The following is an 8,329-nucleotide window of genomic DNA, read 5'->3' on the forward strand; positions in this document are numbered from 1 at the left end:
GGTTAACCAATTACAAATATTAATATGGGCTTTATTGACTCTTGACTATGACGTGATACCATGACATAAATAAGGGGGTTAGGGTGGGACCCTAACATGCCCTCCCCCTTAATACTAGCCTTGTCCTCAAGGCTGAAGCTGCGGAAATTGCTGAAGAATAGCGGATGGTTCCCAAGTTGCATCTTCCGGCGAGGTATCTTTCCATTTGACGAGGACTTCCTTAATCATGCGGTCGCGCAGGTGCTTGTCTTGAGTGTCTAGAACCTGTTCAAGTTGAAGCCAGATTGATCCTTCTTCATCCAACTCAGGTAGACTGGTTTGAACTCGGCAATTGTTCCCAATCACTTTCTTGAGACACGATACATGGAAAAATGGGTGGATTTTTGCTGTAGGTGGCAAAGCCAACTTGTAAGCCACTTCTCCAATGCGCTGAAGTACTTGATATGGTCCGTAGAATTTTGGAGAGAGCTTTTGACAACCCTTGTCTTTGAGTGATGTCTGCTTATATGGTTGCAGCTTCAAAAAGACCTGATCCCCTTCTTGAAATTGGCGCTCTGAGCGATGTTGGTCAGCCTGTTGCTTCATACGGTTCTGCGCTTGATGAAGATTCTCGCGCAGGTGGGCAAGCATGGTTGCACGATGTTGTAGGAGTTGATCCACGGCTTGTACTTTGGAGCACCCCGTGAGATAAGAAGTGGGGGACGGCAGAAGTTGTCCATAGACTGCTTCATAGGGAGTCATTTTGGTGGTGGCATGATAGTTGGTGTTATACCACCATTCCGCCAGAGGTAACCACTGTACCCAAAGGTGTTGTTTTTCTGAAGTGAAACACCTAATGTAGGTTTCTAGACATTTGTTGAGGGCTTCGGTTTGACCATCTGTTTGCGGATGATATGAAGTACTGAGTTTGAGTTGAGTGCCTTGTATTCTGAAGAGCTCCTGCCAAAAATTACTGGTGAAGATTGGGTCGCGGTCGGACACAATAGAAGTGGGCATGCCATGCAATTTGAAGATTTGATCCATGAAAGTTTGAGCAACCAAAGTGGGTGTGAATGGTTGGGGTAGGGCGCAGAAATGAGCATACTTCGACAGTTGGTCCACAACCACCATGATGACTGATTTGTTCCCGAACTTTGGAAGACCTGTAATGAAATCCATGGAGACCTCCATCCAAATTGACGCCGGAATGGACAATGGTTGTAATGTGCCTGGTGTGTTGACGGTTTCCCCTTTGTGGCGTTGACAGACGTCACATTCTGCTACAAAAGTAAGATGTCCTGTTTCATGCCGGTCCAAAAAAATGATCTTTTGGTGCGAGCGTATGTCTTCTGAAAGCCCGAATGTCCTGCAATGGGGGATGAATGCAATTCTGCCAAAATGCGACTTTTGAGGGTGGATGTTGGTGATAAGATGACTCTGTCCTTGTAGCGAAGAATATCATTCTACCACGAGTAGTCCTTGCTGGAATTAGGATCTGCCTGTAATTGAGAAATGAGTTGGGAGAGCCCGGGATGTGAAAACCATTTCCTGCAAGCCTCTTCAATCCAGTCTGGAATGGGGAGGGATATTGCGAGCATAGTACTTTCCTCCTCAAATTGGCGCGATAATGCATCTGCTACCCTGTTGTCTTTCCCTTTCTTGTAAATGATCTCATAATCATATCCCAGCATTTTGGCTAACCATTTATTTTGTTGGGGGGATGATAGGCGTTGCTCCAAAAAATATTTAAGACTGTGATGATCTGTGCGGATTTGGAAACGTCGCCCCAACAAGTAGGGTCGCCAGGTCTCAACTGCATGTAAGATGGCCATCATTTCCTTCTCATAGGTAGATTGGCCCAAGTTCTTCCCACTTAGTTGTTGGCTGGTGAAGGCCAATGTTCGCCCTTCTTGCATTAAGACTGCTCCAATACCTGTTCCCGAAGCATCAGATTCAATGACAAATGTTTTGGTGAAGTCCGGTAGTGCTAAGACCGGAGTGGAACACATGGCAGTTTTGAGAGCGGTAAATGCCTGTTGTGCTTCTTCGTTCCAAAAGAAGGAATTTTTCTTTAGAAGTTGCGTCAGGGGCTTCGCTATGCGGCCATAGTTGCGGACAAATTTACGATAATAGCCTGTGAGACCCAAAAATCCTCTCAAGCTTTTCAAGGTCTTAGGTTGAGGCCATTCTTGCATTGCCTGGATCTTTTTTGGATCCACCTTGACACCTTCACGCCCCACAATGTGGCCTAAATACTCAACTTCTTCCATGCCAAACGCACACTTAGACATTTTGACAAATAGTTTATGCGTGCGGAGCAGTTGCAAGAGGATATCTACATGCTGAAGATGTGCTGCCCAAGTGCCACTATAGATGAGTATGTCATCGAAGAAGACCAGGACAAATTTTCTGAGATATGGTTTGAGGAGGTGATTCATAAGGCTCTGAAAAGTAGAGGGGGCATTACAGAGACCAAATGGCATGACCAAGAACTCATAATGGCCTTCATGAGTTCTGAAAGCTGTCTTGGGAATGTCGACTTCCTTCATGCGAATTTGGTGGTAGCCTGAGCGAAGATCCAATTTAGTGAAGAATTGAGCTCCATTGAGTTCGTCCAGCAAATCGTCAACCACTGGGATGGAAAATTTATCTTTGACTGTTAACTTATTGAGGGCCCTGAAGTCTGGACACATCCGCCACTCCCCATCTTTCTTGAGGACCATGACGACTGGAGATGAATAAGGACTAATGCTAGGACGAATGACACCTGCTTCCAACAATTCCTTGATGATTTTTTCTATTTCATTCTTTTGGGTGAACGGATGTCTGTATGGCCGCACATTTGGGGGTTGGGCCCCTGGAACCAATGTGATGCTATGATCATGTTCCCCTCGCGAAGGTGGAAGTTCATGAGGTTTGTCAAAGACCATCCGATGTTTATTCAAAATCTGTTGCATCTCAAGATGAATTGGCGAAGACATGGTGTCTACTACCTGGATGGCATTAAATTGAGCTACCACTCCATGATGGCCCTTTTTTAACAATTTTTCCATCCTATGCGAGCTTATGATAGAGGGGGCTCCCACCTGTAGTCCACGGAGGGTATGTGTGAAGTCGTTCTGCTTAAAACTCATATATAACTCCTGGAAATCCATTGTGATTGGTCCAAGAGTGCGGAGCCATTCTGCACCGAGGACAATGTCGCAACCCCCCATGTGTATTGCAAACATGTGGGTTTTCAAATGATAATACCCCATTTGAATTTTGACATTTTCACAGCGACCTTCACATTTCATTGTGCCCCCATCTGCAATCTGGACTTGGAAGTTAGAAACTGCCCGGACAAAACAATGTGCTGCTTCAGCGATCTTTTGGTGGATGAAATTATGGGTACTTCCACTATCAATCAAGACTACTACTGGGCGATGTTTAAGAAAACTCCTGATTTTGAGAGTTTGAGGGGAAGAAATTCCTGCCAATGCATGTAGTGAAATCATTGGTTCATCAGATACCATCTCCTGTTGGTTATCTTCTTCGGTGGCCTCTGGTTCCTCAAGTGGTGGATCTTCCTCAGTGGAGCTGTAGTCAGTGGCATCTATTTGAAAAAACTTGTGCTCTTTGTATTTATGACCCGGGGAATATTTTTCATCACAGTAGTAACATAGTCCTTGCTTCCTTCTTTCGGCCATTTCTGTCGGTGACACCCTTTGAATCTTAAGTGTTTGGGTCATATTGGGAGCCTGTGAGGGACGACCTTTAGCGGGGAAGTTGGGGCGGCTGGATTGGGCTGTTAATGCACGTTCCACCTTACGGGCTACCTGGCAAGCCTCGGTCCATGTGGGGGGGTGGTGGAGTAGAACCTGAGCTTTGATGGCTTCTTTAAGACCGCTGATAAAGCATTCCATGTAGAACTCATCTGTGAGACCCTTAGTGTGGAAGGCTAAAGCTTCAAAAGCAGTCATATATTCCTCCATTGTACCCGTCTGTCGAAGCTTAGTGAGACGCCCCAAAAAAGAGTCTTCCTGTTCAAAGCGACTGCGGAGAGTTTTGGTAAAGTGGGCCCAATTCTGAAAATGTCCATTGCAGGGTTGATGCCATTCCTTCCATTGCCATCTTTCATTGTCCAAGTACATGGTGCCCACCATAAGCTTAGTTCCCTCATCTGTGATATGATTCAATTGGAAATACTGCTCCATTTGTGCTAGCCATGTTGACGTGTGAGAACCATCAAATTTCTGCACATCCAACTTGGGAGGACGCTGACTGGGTGGTGGAGGGGAGTGCCAAATGTGAGGAGAGTGGTTAGACTCACCCTCATGGTAGTTATGGCCCTTATACCCCTCCTCGTGGGCTGGCTCCTTGCCTTCTGGGAATGCCTCCTGTATCTGGTTACTCATTCCTTTAAGCTGAAGTTGTACGAAGCTACTCATTTCTTGAAGCTCATGTGCGATCTTGGACATAGCCGTTTCGAGGGTCTCCATATCGTTTTCAATTTTGTCGATCCGTTCATTGGCCATCGCTTGGGCGTGAGTTTCTACCATACACCAACCTGATGAAAATTTGGGACCGCCTAAAAATTTTTACTAAGAAATTGAATGGTACCACCTTGTTTAGCTCGTCGTCCTGATACTGATGGGCTAGGTCACCAATAAGCGTCCCGGAAGATCTCAAACTCTTTTTTTTTTTTTTTTTGGAAAACTCCTAACGGAGTTTTACTCCTTCCTGATCAATACTGCAGTCGCCAAATCCTCAAAATGTCAATGCCGCCAAAAGTCCTGCGAAAATTATATCCAGGTACAGGAACCCTTCCCAACTACTCCGATCTGGTGAATCTGAGAGATTTGAATGGTGGAACAACTGCTGCTGCTGATCTGAAATATCCGATCTGGTGGATCTGCGAGATCTGAATGGTGGACAACTGCTGCTGCTGATCTGGAATATCTGATCGGGTGGATCTGAGAGATCTGAATGGTGGAACCACTGCTGCTGCTGATCTGGAATAGATGATGTGTGATCCCCCGATAGAAAGGGAACTATGGTCTTGGGGAGTGTCAGGTGCTACAGATCGCAATATACATAAGGTTCTGACAGTAGTACTCGGCCCAATGTTTCAGGGCTCTAACTAAGGAGGATCGACCGTACCCTTAGCCGTACAACCCGACTACCCTATCGTACGGGCGAGTAATCTCTCCGAGTGCTGTTCTCGGTGTACTGTAGCCACAAGACGGCCGAAGGTTTATCTATGGCGAGGTTTCAAGGGAGCTAGGGGGCTTCCTATATACCTAGAGGGTACGTGGAAGACAGTCCGTGCGCGGTTCTGTCTAATGCGCTACTACTCGAAGGGGTACCCACAGGGGTTACAAGGGAGTCCAACAGACGTGACCACCTCTTGTATTTTTTGCATGCATGCCTCCCCAAATCCACAGGTTTATGCGCTTAATGACAGATCCCGTGGTTTAAAGACGTCGGAACACGTCTCTAGCCTAAAAAAAATTTGCTAAAATTTGGAGATCCCACCGAGCCCTGGAAAGTGCTCTGATACCACTTGTTATGCTCTTAACCTGCAAAGCGATACCCAAACATAGAATTTGCGAAGAAAAGATACCGAGAACGCAGAATATGCAAGAAAATATACCCAGAGCACAGAATAGCAATGATTTTATTATTCAGAGAGAAATGTTCACAGGCCTCTTCGAGGGGGCAACCTCCAATAGAGCAGAGCTCGATTACAAAACAAGACACAATGCTCCTCGCAGGGAGTCTCTATCCTTTATATATGACTCATACATGCAATACCACGAGCCAATATCGTGGGTTTTATTAATACCATCTATCTAATACTACCGCCCATTTACCATCTAACTAATACTACCGCCCATTTGCAACTAACTGTGGTCCCGTAATTAATTGCGGGTTAACCACTTACAAATATTAATATGGGCTTTATTGACTCTTGACTATGACATGATCCCATGACATAAATAAGGGGGTTAGGGTGGGACCCTAACATCTGAAGTCTGCATACAAGGATGGACACAATGGAGACTACTCAGAGGAGAGCACCTGATGAAGGAGTTGTCAGTGCAGAAGAAGAATCTTTTGAGGAAGAAGAAGAGGAGGAAACTGAAACTACCAAGTTATCAAGATGTTGGCTAAAGTAGGTGGAAAACCAAAGGTGGAAATTCCTTTGTATGAAGGGAGTCTCAATGCAAAATAGCTAATGGACTGGATTGGTTCATTGGACAAATATTTTGACTATGAGGAGGTCGATGATAAAAAGAAGGTGAAATTTGCAATTACCAGACTGAAGGGTCATGCAGCTATCTAGTGGGATGAACTACAAACATCCAGAGCAAGAAAAGGAAAGTCCAAGATCAAACTATGGGATAAAATGGTGAGTAAAATGAAAGCCAAATTTATTCCAAAAGATTATCAGTTAAATCTTTTCAAACAGTTACAGAATTTAAGGCAAAAAGGAATGTCTGTCAAAGAATATATAGAAGAGTTTTATAGGATGAGTATTAGAGCAGGAAATGCAGATCATGACATGGAGAAGGTATCCAGATACATCAATGGCTTGAGATATGACATACAGGATGATATCATCTTGTTGAGTCTGAAGACAATTGAAGATGCCTATCAAGCAGATTTGAAGGCGGAAGAGAAGATGTTGAGGAAACAAAATCAGAGGAATAGAGGGAAAAGTTCAGTGAGAGGTAGAGAAACTACCAGACCAAGATTTCAGCACCCTCAACATGAAGCAGGAAGTTCAAGTAGTAGACCACCATAGAGAGGAGACTTCAGTAGAGGAATATTTGCACCTAGAGTAAGAGGTCGAGGAAGAGATATTCGGTGTTATACATGTGCAGAAGTGGGACATGGATCATGGGACTGTCCTCATAACAAATCAACAAGATAGAGGAATGTGAATGTGGCTAAGGCAAAGGAATAAAAACCTCAAATTGCAGACAAGGAAGAACCCCCTGAAGTAGGAGAATCCCTATTGTTGAAAAGGGTATTGCTTAAGGCAGAGAAAGAGACTAGAGAACCATCTCAGAGAAAGAGTTTATTCAGAACTACATGCAAATCCAAAGGCAAATGTTGTAAAGTGATAATTGACAGTGGAAGCATTGATAACCTTGTTTCTACAGAAATGGTGGACAAGTTAGGATAAGTGAAGACAGTACACCCTACTCCTTACAAAGTGTCATGGTTGCAAAAAGGACATCAGAATATTGTGACAGAACAATTCAAGGTAGAGATACAGATTGGTACTTATAATAATGTGATATTGTGTGATGTAATGCCAATAGATGTATGCCATGTGTTGCTGGGAATACCTTGGCAGTTTGACAGGAAATCTATTCATGTTGGGAGAAGAAATACTTACACTCTGGAGAATGATGGAAATAAACATACACTGCTGCCATTGAAGGATGAAGCTGACAAAGGAATAGTTGGAAACAATGTTATGCTGATGAGTGGAAAGGAGCTATTGCAAGAGGTTGGAAAAGGTGAAGAAATGCATTTTGCTGTCATAGGGAGACCTAAGGTAATTTTGACTTCCACAAACTTAGATGATTTACCTGAAGAAATCAAAACTCTGTTGAATGATTTTGCTAATATTATTGTGGATGAGTTGCCAAATGCATTGCCACCAATTAGGAGTATTAGTCATCATATTGACCTAATACTAGGAGAAAGTTTTCCAAACAAAGCAGCATACAGATTAACTCCTCAAGAGAATGCAGAAGTTGGAAGACAAGTGCAAGAACTGATGGATAAGGGACTAATCAGAGAAAGTCTTAGTCCATGTGCTGTACCAACAGTACTCAGTCCAAAGAAATGAGGTGAATGGTGTATGTGTACTGATTCCAGAGCTATAGAAAATATCACTATCAGCTATATATTTCCTTTACCACGCATGGATGATTTGATGGATTGTTTGAGTGGGTCAAAGTATTTTACTAAAATAGATCTGAAGATTGGATATCATCAAATAAGAATTAGAGAAGGAGATGAATGGAAGACTACATTTAAAACAAACAGTGGGTTGTATAAGTGGTTAGTGATGCCTTTTGGACTCACTAATGCACCCAGCACATTCATGATATTGATGAATGAAGTCTTGAAGGAATATGCAAGCAAGTTTGTTATTGTTTATCTTGATGATATTCTAGTTTTCAGCATAAGAAAAGAAGAACATCTGGAGCATATTTTGTTGGCTTTAGAACTCTGCAAAAAGATAAACTGCTGATAAATATGAAGAAATGTAGTTTCATGAAAGAAGAATTAATCTATTTGGGATTCATAGTTTCTGAAGAAGGTTTGAAAATGGATCCAGAGAAAG

Source organism: Pinus tabuliformis, chromosome 5_2 (genome assembly GCF_031772625.1).
Source record: "Pinus tabuliformis cultivar Carrire ecotype Pingquan chromosome 5_2, CPIR1, whole genome shotgun sequence".
NCBI classification, from domain to species: Eukaryota; Viridiplantae; Streptophyta; class Pinopsida; order Pinales; family Pinaceae; genus Pinus; species Pinus tabuliformis.